Source organism: Helianthus annuus, chromosome 1 (assembly GCF_002127325.2).
Source record: "Helianthus annuus cultivar XRQ/B chromosome 1, HanXRQr2.0-SUNRISE, whole genome shotgun sequence".
NCBI classification, from domain to species: Eukaryota; Viridiplantae; Streptophyta; class Magnoliopsida; order Asterales; family Asteraceae; genus Helianthus; species Helianthus annuus.
The window spans coordinates 128,889,087-128,902,790 of record NC_035433.2 but is presented as its reverse complement, the minus strand read 5'-3'; the positions used below and the strand labels follow the sequence as shown (position 1 = coordinate 128,902,790).

Sequence of the window (13,704 nt, the reverse complement as noted above, 5' to 3'; positions counted from 1 at the left end):
CCGTATACACGAGTGTCACACATGTGAGACACATTACACGCATCCTAACTATCATTCAACATTATATTGCACATGCGAACCATATAAACGAGTATGATACATGTGTGACACGTTACACGCATCCTAACTGTCATTCAACATTATATTGCATATGTGGACCGTATACACGAGTATCACATATGTGAGACACATTACACGCATCCTAAATATCATTTATCATTGTATTATACATGTGAACCGTATACACGAGTATCACACATGTGAGACGCATCCGCGCATCCTAATTATCATTCAACATTGTAGTCATGAATCTCACACATATATCACATATGTGAAATACTATTTCATAAATATTGAATTATTTGGGCGATTATATGTATCTAAGTCCATATCAGTATATTACAGATGACAAACGTCAATTCTCATCCACAATTAACGACTTAAACATGAAATGTGCGACGATTTTAGCAATTTTGCATATAAGAACAGTGATCGGTGCGAACATAGTTATAATCGATGTGTTGTGTGAGTGATACATCAAAATGTGTGATGATTTTTAGGCAAATAACGTGATACGAGTTCGTACCTGGTAGATATTCGATATTTTTGCCGATATGATGGATCGATTGTGTAGCGATCTCTGTTTGTATGAAACCCTAGGATGTCGCCGGATGTCGCCGAGAGAGAGATGTATAATTCCTTTTTTCTCAGGTCTGAATGAATGTTGGTGAGGATAGGCAGTGTAATTTTTTACTTGTATATTTCCCAAACTACCCTCCCGTGTATAAATTAAAGCTAATTGTCCGTGATTTAGATACTGATTTATATCAGCCGTTGATCTTGTTTGATCATTGGTTGTTTTTTAGTTTTCTTATTAAAACTAGTTTTCTCATGATCCATCCCCTATATATATATATATATAGGGGGCCGCTAAAATGAGAACTACCTCGAGTTGTAAGAACCGTGAGAACTACACCGTACGGGGCGAGGTGGACCAATTTTTTTTTTTCATAAACGTAGATGCGTGTATTATAAACACATTTGTAAAAAAATTCAAAAAAAAAATGTCGTGTGTGTAGTTTTTAGCACCACAAGTTTGTGTTTACGGGTACCGTAAATCTTACTGGAAAATTTACGGTACCCGTAAACAAAAACTTGTGGTGCTCAAAACTACACACACGACATTTTTTTTTGAATTTTTTTTACAAATGTGTTTATAATACACGCATCTACGTTTATAAAAAAAAAAATTTGATCCACCTCGCCCCGGATCAAAAAGTTCTCACGGTTCTTACAACTCGAGGCGGTTCTTATTTTAGCGCAATTCTATATATATATATATATCTATATATATATATATATATATACATATATCTATACATATATATATATACATATATATACATATATATATATATACGTATATATATATGTATATATATAGGGGATCGCTAAAATGAAAACCACCTCTAGTTGTAAAAACCATGAGAACCACTTTATGGCCCTTAGATCAACTAGATGGATGGATGTGATTAAAAGTAGTTAATATTAATATTAAAAGCTTTTTGTCTTATTATGTCTTTAATATTATAATACAAAAGGGTATTTAAGTAAAATAACTCTATTTTGTCCTTTTATATATATTAATTTTAAATTACCTTTTTTATCCTATTCATTAATTACTTTTTGTTACTTTTATTTTTTAAACATAATTTCTTTATTAGAAACTTTTTTAAATTCAGATTTTTTTTTTAAAGATTTTTATACTTTTTACAATTTAAGTTTTACGTTAAACTTTTTACGTTTTTTTAACGCGCCGTTTTTAACGCCGTTTTTTTACGCGCCGTTTTTCAAGCGTAACGCGCCGTTTTAACGCTGTTTTTTAACGCCGTTTTTTACGCGCCGCTCTTTTACGCGCCGTTTTTTTAAGGCGTCGTTTTTCTCAATCGGCGTTTTTTTAACACGCCGTTTCTAACGCGCCGTTTTTTAACGCCGTTTTTTAACGCGCCGTTTTTTAACGCGCCGTTCTCAATCGGCATTTTTAACGCGCCGTTTTTTTAACGCGCCGTTCTCAATCGGCGTTTTTAACGCGCCGTTTTTAACGCACCGATTTTTTAACGCGCCATTTTTTAACGCCGTTTTTACGCGCCGTTTTTCACGCGCCGTTTTTTAAAGGCGTCGTTTTTCTCAATCGGCGTTTTTTTAACGCGCCGTTTTTTACGCACCGTATTTTTAAGTCGTCGTTTTTCTCAGTCGGCGTTTTTTTTAACGCGCGGTTTTTTACACGTTTTTTACGCGCCGTTTTTTCCACGTTTTTTAACGCGCCAAATTTTTTACACGCCGTTTTAACGCGCCGTTTTTCCGAAGTTTTTTAAGGCGCCGTTTTTTTGAAGTTTTTTAAGGCGCCGTTTTTTCGAAGTTTTTTAACGCGCCGTTTTTTACACGTTTTTACGCGCAGTTTTTTCAAGCGTCGTTTTTTTAAAACGCGTCGTTTCTCCACTTTTTTAATGCGTCGTTTTTTTACACGCCGTTTTAAACGCGCTGTTTTTTTCACTTTTTTTAACGCGCCCCTTTTTGTACACTTTTTACGTTTTGCGTTAAAAATTTAAACTTTTTACGTTTTACGTAAAACTTTTTACGTTTTACGTAAAACTTTTTACGTTTTACGTTTTACGTAAAACTTTTTACGTTTTACGTAAAACTTTTTACGTTTTACGTAAAACTTTTTACATTTTACGTTAACATTTTCAGGTTTTACGTTAAACTTATTACGTTTTATGTTTTACGTAAAACTTTTTACGTTTTACGAAAAACTTACGAAAAAGTTTACGTGAAACTTACGAAAAAAATTTACGAAAAAAATTTACTAAAAACTTACTAAAAAGTTTACGTAAAACTTACGAAAAACTTTTTACGTTTTACATTTTACGTAAAACTTAAGAAAAAATTTACGTAACACTTTTTACGCTTCACGTTTTTACGTTTTACGATAAAAAGTTTACGGTTTACGTTAACAAGTTTACGGTTTAATTTTTTTTTACAAAAACGTTTTTACGCAAAACCAAACGCAACAGAAAATCGCCGTTTTTTTACGTTTTAAAGCGCCGTTTTTTTACGTTTTACGTTAAAATTTTTACGTTTTAACGCGCCGTTATTTACGTTTTACGTCAAAAAGTTTACGTTTTACGATAAAAAAGTTTACGTTTTAACGCGCCGGTTTTGTTACGTTTTACGTGCCGGTTTTTTTCGTTAACGTTTTTTTACGATTTACGTGCCGGTTTTTTACCTCAACATTTTTAACGTTTTTACGTTTTACGCGCCGGTTTTTTATATTTTATGTTTTACGTTCTACGTTTTACGTAAACTTTTTACGTTTTATGTTTTACTTTTTACGTTTTACGTAACACTTTTTACGTTTTACGTAACACTTTTTACGTTTTTACGTTTTTACGTTTTACGTAACACTTTTTACGTTTTACGTTTTACGATTTACGTAAAACTTTTTACTGTTGCGTAAACCTTTTAACGTTTTACGTAAAACTTTTTACATTTTACGTTTTACGTTAAAAAGTTTACGTTTTTACGTTAAAAAGTTTACGGACAGAGTTTCCTCTGTTTTTGGAATAAGCCGACTACTCAAGTTGTCGTTATCTTTTCAAAACTCAACAATATAAACACAATATATAAGATTTCTATCAAAATGCCAAACGTAACAAGTCACTAAAGTATCGGTTCGAGCTCGGTGCGCGTTAACTAAATAAAATCTTAACTAACGTAATAATAACTCGCTACCGAACTGACAGACCAGAATCGAGACCGAGCCGAAGCTTGACCCGAACAACTCTGAATCTAACCCGGTTTGACTGAGCCGTCGACCTGATGCTTCCGAACCGGGTTGAACCAAACTTGCACCCACTGACCCGAAACTCGACCCACGGCAGCCCTTAATATTAGAACACATTAGTATACAGTTAGAAAATTATTTTGAACTACGTTTAAAGAGCAACAAATAACATATATTCTTTCAAATAAACAAAAGATTTTAACTCTCTGAAACAAACAAAAACAAGTCTCTTGAAGAAGCAATTCAACCAGAAACCCATGATAATACGTATGCGCTGAGCAATCACTAGCCATAACAAATGGATTTAGAGGTTAACAGCTATAACAAAACAAAAATAAAGTGCAGAAAGTAATTTTTGCAGCACTCATTTAGGAGAAGGAAAAAAAGATAAGCGATGTTTCGAGGCTTACCCGGAGTGTAACGTCACTGCTTGTCGGCCAAAACCTGTAATCTGAACTACTCTTTTGAGCCGACCCAAAATGAGACTCGGTTCCCGAACATAACTCAAATCCGAGCCAAACACATCTCGAATCTGTAATCTGAACTACTCTTTCGAGGCTTACGCACCGTTTTTTAGCGCGCCATGTTTTATGTCCCGTTTTTATGCGCCGTTTTTTTTTGCCACGTTTTTTACGTCCCGTTTTTACGCGCCGTTTTTACACGCCGTTTTAACGACCCGTTTTACATGCTGTTTTTTTACGCCCCCGTTTTTTACGTGCGTTTTTTACGACCTGTTTTACAGGTTACATAAAGTTTATGTTTTACGTTTTACGCTTAAAGTTTACGTTGTACGTTGTACGTTTTACAGGTTACATAAAAAAGTTTTACTTTACGTTAAAAAGTTTTTACATAAAAGTTTTCATTTTACGTCTTACGTTAAAAAGTTTACATTTTACGTTTTACGTTAAAAAGTTTACGCTTTACGTTTTATGTTAAAAAGTTTACGTTTTACGTTAAAAAGTTTACGTTTTACGTTTTATGTTTTACGTTAAAAAGTTTACGTTTTACGTTAAAAAGTTTTTACATAAAAGTTTACGTTTTATGTAAAATTTTTATAGTTTTACGTTAAAAAAATTTAGAAATTGTTTTTACGGTTGTAAAAAAACATTTTTTACAAAAAAAACATTTACGGTTGTGAAAAAACATTTTTTACAAACACCTTTTTACGGTTGTAAAAAATAAACATTTTTCAAAATACAACAATAAACCAATCACAATTATCAATTATTAAACAACCCCAAACCCACATAATCGCCGTCAAAACCCACCACCACCGTCAATCCTCACACAGCCACCACCTCCGACACCGACGACACCACCACTGACCCGTCGAACCACACCCGAACCGCGGCTGACCAGCTTTGATCGAGACTCGAAACCGAGCCGAAAACCCGACAAAACCCGGTGTCAAACAAACCTAATCTGAGTTGTATAACACCGCCACCACTGTTGTTAACCCAAACCGAACCACGTCGGACCTGAGACTGAATCGAGACCCACTGAATCTAACCATATCTGTGTCGTAATCCACTAGTTAACTACCTTATGGATCCTGACATTTTACAAATGACATCACAAACTAGCCTCCGACTCAACTGCCAATATATGAGAAAGCCTTTAAAACTAATATTGTTACCAGTTACTATGCAGAGTTTTGTAGGTTCTGTACATGCTCCAATAAATTGAACAATGTTCTTGTGTCTAATATTCCTGCCAAGAAATGAAAAACAGAGAAAATATAAATAAATTGTCAACAAATCCAGAATCTTATGGCATTATAAATGAATAAAATTGGCAATTACTTGAATGATAAAATAAAATCAAACCTCATAATAAATACTTCCTGAGAGAATTCTCTTAGCATATCTGCATCTATTCTGGTTTAAGAACTTTAATAGCCACTTTTTGACTACAATATGTGCCTTTATACCTAATAAAAATAGAAAATATTAAAGCCAAGATTTATCTCACGGTCGGAACTAAGTTTAGCTTTTGAGTTTCGACCACCTACAGATCGCCAAAAGTACCAGATGCGAATTTATTTTCGAATTTCAGCAGCTTTGCATCAATTTCCCATACATCAGTTCCATCAGTAGGTATTTTTACATGATCATTTGACACCATGGGTTCACTTGATATTGGAATATTTTTGCAACTAGTGGATGAGTCTTGATGCAATTGCTGTTTGAAGAATGATTCTTGTGTCGGAAATTCGTGACTTCATTGCCAATTTCGGTTTACATTCGGTGGTTTTGGAGGGGTTGAAGATGGTTGAATGTTGATCTCTCTGATTTTCTGATTTATGGGTGATGATGGTGATGAAGATGAAAAGGAGAGAGGAGAGAGGAGAGAGGAGAGATGATAGATGAGAGAAAGGTCTGACTTGGACATTTAAAGAGGAGAGAGGAGAGAGAAGATATGAGAGATAGTGATTAGACAATTATATAGTAAATGACCAAAACACCCTTTTCGTTGGCTTATTCTGATTGGTTGATAGTGGTTCTCACGGTTCTTACAACTGGGGGTGGTTTCTATTTTAGCGGCTCCCTATATATATATATATATATATATATATATATATATATATATATATATAGGGGACCGCTAGAATGAGAACCACCCCGAGTTGTAAGAACCACGAGAACCGCGACCCGCGGGTGGCCGTTGACCACGAAATTTTTTTTATACCTAGATCCGTATATTTTAAGACCGGGTGTAAATTTTGGGTTCAAACGGCGCGCCCGAGGGGGTAGTTTTTTACGCCCAAAGTTTGGGTTTTTTTAATTTTTCTTTTTTTTAACCAAACTTTGGGCGTAAAAAACTACCCCCTCGGGTGCGCCGTTTGAACCCAAAATTTACACCCGGTCTTAAAATATACGGATCTAGGTGTAAACAAAATTTCGTGGTCAACGGCCACCCGCGGGTCGCGGTTCTCGTGGTTCTTACAACTCGTGGTGGTTCTCATTCTAGCGGTCCCCTATATATATATATATATATATATATATATATATATATATACATTTATTTGGGAGGGTTCATTGGAGAACACTAAAAAAGTGGGGAACCGGGGAACACTCTTAAAATTATACTTAACATGTTAAAAATTATTTTTTCAGCATTTTTTCTTATAAATACATGTAGAAACGTTTTTAATAAAAAAAACAAAAACTACAAATATAAAAAAATGTTTAAAAAAACAGTTACAATATATATATATATATATATATATACTTATATATCCTATAAAATTAATTAAACATGTTGAAAATAAATTTTTTTAAATTTTTTCTCAGTGCTTTTCCTTAAAAAAATGGGTAGAAACTATTCAAAATAATAAAAAATAATTTTTGTAAAGAATTTTTTTTACCTTTTTTTTAACTATTTTTTTATATTTTTAGTTTTTGATTTTGTTTATTAAAAATGCTTCTACAAGTATTTATAAGGAGAAGCGCTTGAAACAATTTTAAAAAAAAATTGATTTATAACATGTTAAGTTAAATTTTTAAAGTGTTCTCCGGTTCCCCACTTTTTTAGTGTTCCCCAATGAACCTCACACTATATATATATATATATATATATATATATATATATATATATATAGGAAGTGTAGGATACAAATACCCTTATCCTACATTACGTACGTTATATCCATGGCCTTACACATGTCCTTGATTCATTTTTCTTTCATAAGGTTAAATCAGACAATTCATTCAATCAGCTGAGGCCAAATTAGTCTATTCATTCAATCAGCGAGAAGTTCGTTACACCACTATCCCGGTAATTATGATTCGTATGAGTTTCAAATTTTCATAATTCTCAAAACAATACACTGCAGTTTCGTTTTTCTGCATTAGGGTTTGAATCGATTGTTGTTTTCAATGGATTCACAGAGCAGTACCGGACGAAAAACAGATGTTGAGTTTAACGACGCTCGATCGGTCTGTGATCAGGTTCAATTATCTGCTTATCAGAGAGTTACGATTGATGAAGTTATAAATCCTAATTCTACAAATGCAAATACAAGTGGTGTAATGTCACAGCCCGATATTTCCACGTATTACCGGTGGGCCCGGTGGGGAGTATCGTGACGTAGTTGATATCATCATAGTCAAACAACACAAATTTAAATGCACAGCGGAAGCAAAAGATAGATTTATTTCAATCAAATAAAATTGTAATATTTAAGTATCACAAGTAGTTAAAACAGATCCATAGGCAGATCAAAATAAAGAGGAAACTTGTTCAACAGACTTAATGCGTCCAAGCTTGCGAGACTCTTATTGATGCTAAGGAGAGGCCAGCCTATTACGAGTAGTACCTGCACTTAGCCTTTTTGGGAAAATACGTCAGTTTACACTGGTAAATACAATTTAACTGACTCATTTTGAAAAGGTTTAAAATTGATTTGAATGCACATGGCCAAAAAGATTTTTATAACTTAGGATAATTATTTGAATATAAACTTGTAAAAGAATTACATGTTTCTTATGCGTTCAGTAGCCCGAGTTGACACCGGGTTAAAGATAATTAGACACACCACATGGTATAGTCCCGCAGCGGTTAAACCCAAAACCGGCGGTTATACCTTAATATTTATTTATGCATAAACGGGTGTACGCCTACACCCGCATGCTTAGGTCGTGGCCATTTCGTAAAATGATGCCAAGGATATCCGGGACATGGTCATTAACCCCCCAAAGGCTTTAAGCAAACAAAACAATTTTAACGGGTCATTTCAATGATTTAACCTTCATTTGATTAAAGATTCAATGCCCGACCAAGCGGTATTTTATATACCGTACCCCAAGCCCGTATAGGGAAAATAAGTTAAAAGTATTTACCTTTGCAAGTATGATCACAATAAGAAAGTGCATGTAGCTTTTACCGGTTCTCCTATTCTGGAACGAATGTTTATAATAACCTATTAGATTTCTAACGGGTCTTTAATTAAGCCTAAGCTTAGACCGGTTAGTTTTAAAGAATATACGGTTCAAACGCATGAAAGGCGAAGACCGGTTTAGAATGTAGTTTTGACCCGACAAGCTTGCATGCTTGTTTAATGTGGGTAACTTAATCACATTCTGGATTTTGAGACAAAAATGATATAGTTTGACCCATTTCGGCTAATATATGCAAACTAGTTACATAAGCCGATCCGAACGCGGAAAGTGCGTAATGAGTAACCACATAAATCATATACAAGTTTCCCAAGTTAATATGCCATAAATATGTTGTGACATCAGTAAGATATCTTCTATTATGCTCAAAATGATTTTAAACTCAAACTATGCCCCGCAAGGGCATTTTAGTCATTTAAAAAGGTTATAAAAGAGTTCAAATAGTAATCTGAGTTACAGGTCTGATTTATTTAGTAAATATACTAAATTTAATAAGTTATAATAGTAGAGTATCATATATATGTGAAATTTATTAATTATAACCATACTATGCACCGTAGGGGCATTTTGGTAATTTCACATAAGCCTAAAAGGTCAAAACTGGAAATCTGAGTTTAAAACTTTTTCTTACTGTTATAATATGGAATTTTACTGAAAATATCCGTAGGCATCAACCCTTATATACATAAACTAGTTTTGATACATACGATGCGTTAAAAATGCTTAAAAGGGCGATTTGGAGCCATTTTCCGGGTTTTGAAAGAAAAGCTGATATTTTTATAATTCCAAAAGGCTCAAAATAGTTTACTTATCATATTAGATCAGTAGAAAAAGGTTTGGTATCAAAAGGATTTGTAAAACTCATTTTATAGCCCGAAAGAGCAAAACCAGCAATAACCGAAATAAGCTTAGAACTCTAAGTTATGCTCAGCCTAAAAATAAATAAAAATCTCCAAAAATCCCAAAATATTATTTTATATCAGTAGGTAAAAAGTTTGATATCAAAAATTGGGTTTAGATAGGCTATACGCTAATTATGCCATTAAATTACTAAAAAGTTTCTTATTTACGCTAATGAGCATAACTCCTATTCTAGACCTCAAACTGATATCAAATTTTGGGTACAAGTTTATAAATCAGTAGTGAAGGTTCCTACTCTTTTACTTTTTCAAAAATCACATTTTAAGGTGAAAAGGGCATAATAATCAACATTTAGGCAATTAACGGAAACTTGCATAATAATTGGACAACTAATGAACCAAGCCGTATAATCACAGAGGGTTATACTAACATGCAACTAGGTCCAAAAGAAGCTCTAAGGCAATCCTAAACTAGGCTTAAACGGGTCAGAACTGAAAGTCAAAGTATAAGTCAAACTATGCGACTTTTGGTCCCGAACTGAGCCTAAACTGAAAATTATCGGGGTGAACATGTTTAGACATGTTCTTACATTAATTACCAAGTTATATTCATGGTTGTAAAACAAGGTCTCCAAGGCCGAGTATTCCCCGAGTAGTCGCTACAAGGTAGGTTGCCTAGGCGACTTTCTCCAACTCCGACTAATTACTCGGAATCGATCAAATGCGGTCAACATCGGCCAAAATCGGATCTAGTAGGTCAACTCGGGCTGAGGTTGACTTAAAATAAAATAAAACATAATTTCTATGCCTATCGTATTAAAGAGTGAATATCATTTTCACGTATTTTGTTATCAATATTAGTAAATTTATGTTATTTGACATATAATTAATTTCCGAAAACTAATTTCTTTATAATTTGGCATGTCCGAGTACTCCCCGTGTACTCTCCGCCTAGGCCGAGTACTCTCAACTCCCCAGTCGACCGACTAGGGAGCGCCTAGCGACTTTTGCAACCATGGTTATATTAATGATAAAACAGGTTGTATAGCTTCTACATTGCTAATTATGCATTTATTTGAAATTAAACTTTCTGTTGACTTTTTAAGATCAAGTTTGACCCGACAATTGACCTAGATAGAGTGGGAATCAGAGGGTACCCTTTTAAGGGTTTATTACCCACATAATTACCTACTCATAGGTATTTTTAATTCGAGATTTGACTGGGTAATTATGGACTAATCTGGAAGTCAAACTTTAATTACGATGGTTTGACTTTTAGCTAATTAACTAAGCTAAACTGATTTAAAAAGGATTAAGGACACTTACAAGAGTCCTAAGTATGCTTATGGATCCTAAGAGAAGTTGGTTGCTGTCCAGAGAGCTCCAGAGATCAGTTGAAATGAGTTTGAATGAAGTGAACATAATGGTTGCAACTTCATTCTCTTATATATTGAACCCAAATGCACAAGATCATGCCAAACTAGTCTACATGTGTTGCAAGATCATCCCAGGTGTCCCTATGATGCCAAAACCAGTTGCAGGAGCCTCAGTATTCGAATACCACTCAAGTAAGGTGGTGCAACAGGCTGAACAGGCACCTGTCCATTTTCTGCTGCCAACGACTGTCTTACGGACCGTAAGCTACAAGCCTTGCGGACCGTAAGCACCTCTTACGGACCGTAAGCCCTTGGCCTTGCGGTCCGTAACCGCCCTTGGATTATATCGCCCAGTTCCATCCTTACGGACCGTAAGCCCATGGCTTTGCGGTCCGTATCCGATGACCAGAATCCAAAAATTTGTAAACTTCCAAGCTTTGACCATGCATTCCTTACAAGTCCGAATCTTGTGCTTTCCTTTTCAGTAGAGGGACCAAGTGCTCAGACCTTGCATGCTTTGCGTGCTCTTACACATTTTGGTTCTTTGTGTTGAATGCCTTAAGTGCCAACATTTTCGAGAACTCACATTGGATCCAAGTCTTGAGTTATATTCAATTTGTTATTTAGGATAACCAGATTTATTTTCATAATTTAGATGTTGATTAAATATATCATGGTTAGGGATTTATTAATAGGTCGCTCAGAGGTATAAATTAACATGTCGACGCTTTTAAATCCTACCGTACATCTTTATCTGGATCCGGGTTTATAACACGTTTATCTTACATGACACGTGTCTTTATTTTATTGGGTATGATTTTACGAGGTGTTACACCCTCACCCCCTTAAAAGAAATCTCGACCCCGAGATTTACTGAAACATTTGAGGGTATTTTTCTTTCATTGTGGACTCTAACTCCCACGTATATTCGGGACCCCTGCGGGCATCCCATTTTTCCTTGACAATAGGCACATGCTTCCTTCGAAGCTTCTTTATCTGTCGATCCTCAATCGACAAAGGTTTTTCCACAAATTTTAAGCTCTCATCCATGTGCACATCTGTGTGCGGTATGACTAGTGATTCATCAGCTAGACATTTCTTTAGGTTGTAGACGTGGAATACATTGTGAATACCACTGAGCTCTTCAGGTAAGTTTAACTTATAAGCCATTGTTCCTACACATTCGATGATCTCGAATGGTCCTATATACCTCGGGTTTAACTTACCCTTTTTACCAAATCGCATCACCCCTTTCCAAGGCGACACTTTAAGCAGGACTTTATCACCAACCTCAAACTTTAGAGGTTTTCGTCTTTTATCCGCATAGCTTTTCTGCCTATCCCTGGCAGCCTTCAGGCGGTCACGAATCTGGACAATCTTGTCCGTCGTTTCAAAGACTATGTCAGGTCCTGATAACTGATCTTCTCCTACTTCTGCCCAACAAATAGGCGTTCTGCATTTCCTACCATATAATGCCTCAAAAGGTGCAGCCTGAATGCTTGTATGGTAGCTATTGTTGTAGGAGAACTCGACCAACGGCAGGTGGTTATCCCAACTACCACCTAAATCAATCACACATGCACGTAGCATGTCTTCCAAAGTTTGGATGGTACGTTCACTCTGCCCGTTCGTCTGAGGATGGTAAGCCGTACTGAAGTTTAAGCGCGTGCCCAAAGACTGTTGGAAACTTTTCCAAAAGTGCGACGTGTATCTGGTATCTCTGTCAGAGATAATAGCCACTGGTACTCCATGCAGAGATACAATCTTATCAACATACAATTGGGCTAACATGTCAGAACTATAAGTTTCATTAATGGGTAGGAAATGTGCTGACTTAGTCAGTCTATCTACTATCACCTATATAGTATCATTTCCTTTCTTTGTCTTTGGCAACTTGGTGATGAAATCCATTGTCACCATTTCCCATTTCCAAGTGAGAATTTCAGGCTGTTGTAGCAACCCTGACGGCTTCTGATGTTCAGCTTTGACTTGAGCACACGTCAAGCATTTAGCTACATAAGCAGCTATAGACTTTTTTAAGCCTATCCACCAATAATTTGCCTTTAAGTCTTGGTACATCTTATCAGCTCCAGGATGAACGAAATATCTGGAATTGTAGGCTTCCTGAAGGATGACGTCCCGAAGTCCTCCATGAACAGGAACCCATATTCTCCCATTTAATCTCAGGATTCCGTCCTTTCCATAGGATAACTGTTCTTCAGTTACTCCTAACTTTTCATCGGGATAGTTAGCTTCTAATACAGCCTCCTTCTGGGCAGCTAACAACCTTTCATTCAAGCTATTCTTGATCTCAATGCTCTTGGCATTGATTCTCATCGGCTTCACTCTTTACTTTCTACTTAAGGCATCAGCGACTACATTTGCCTTGCCTGGATGGTATCTTATTTCACAGTCATAATCATTCAAAGTTTCCATCCAACGTCGCTGCCTCATTTTTAAATCCTTCTGATTGAACAGATGCTGAAGGCTTTTGTGGTCAGAATAGATCACACACTTAGTTCCATACAGGTAATGCCTCTAATGCTTTAGTGCAAATATAACGGCACCCAGCTCCAAGTCATGGGTGGTGTAGTTCTTCTCATGCACCTTTAACTGTCGTGAAGCATAGGCAATGACCTTGCCTTTTTGCATAAGCACACACCCCATCCCGGTGTGTGATGCATCACAATACACTACAAACTCTTCAATTCCTTCAGGCAAAGTCA

The 13,704-nt window shown here is 35.7% G+C and overlaps 2 long non-coding RNA genes across 2 annotated transcripts; both read right to left on the bottom strand.

The window, feature by feature from the left end:
• Positions 1–3,662: 3,662 nt before the first annotated feature.
• Positions 3,663–4,766, bottom strand: LOC110939788. The gene is made up of 2 exons (XR_002592497.2): positions 4,255–4,766; positions 3,663–3,943 (listed from the first exon to the last, which is right to left on the bottom strand). It is a non-coding gene; the product is annotated as an uncharacterized LOC110939788 (long non-coding RNA).
• A 180-nt stretch (positions 4,767–4,946) lies between these two features.
• LOC110939791 lies at positions 4,947–6,221 on the bottom strand. Its single transcript, XR_002592505.2, has 4 exons — positions 5,856–6,221; positions 5,671–5,774; positions 5,481–5,554; positions 4,947–5,396 (listed from the first exon to the last, which is right to left on the bottom strand). It is a non-coding gene; the product is annotated as an uncharacterized LOC110939791 (long non-coding RNA).
• Positions 6,222–13,704: the final 7,483 nt, after the last annotated feature.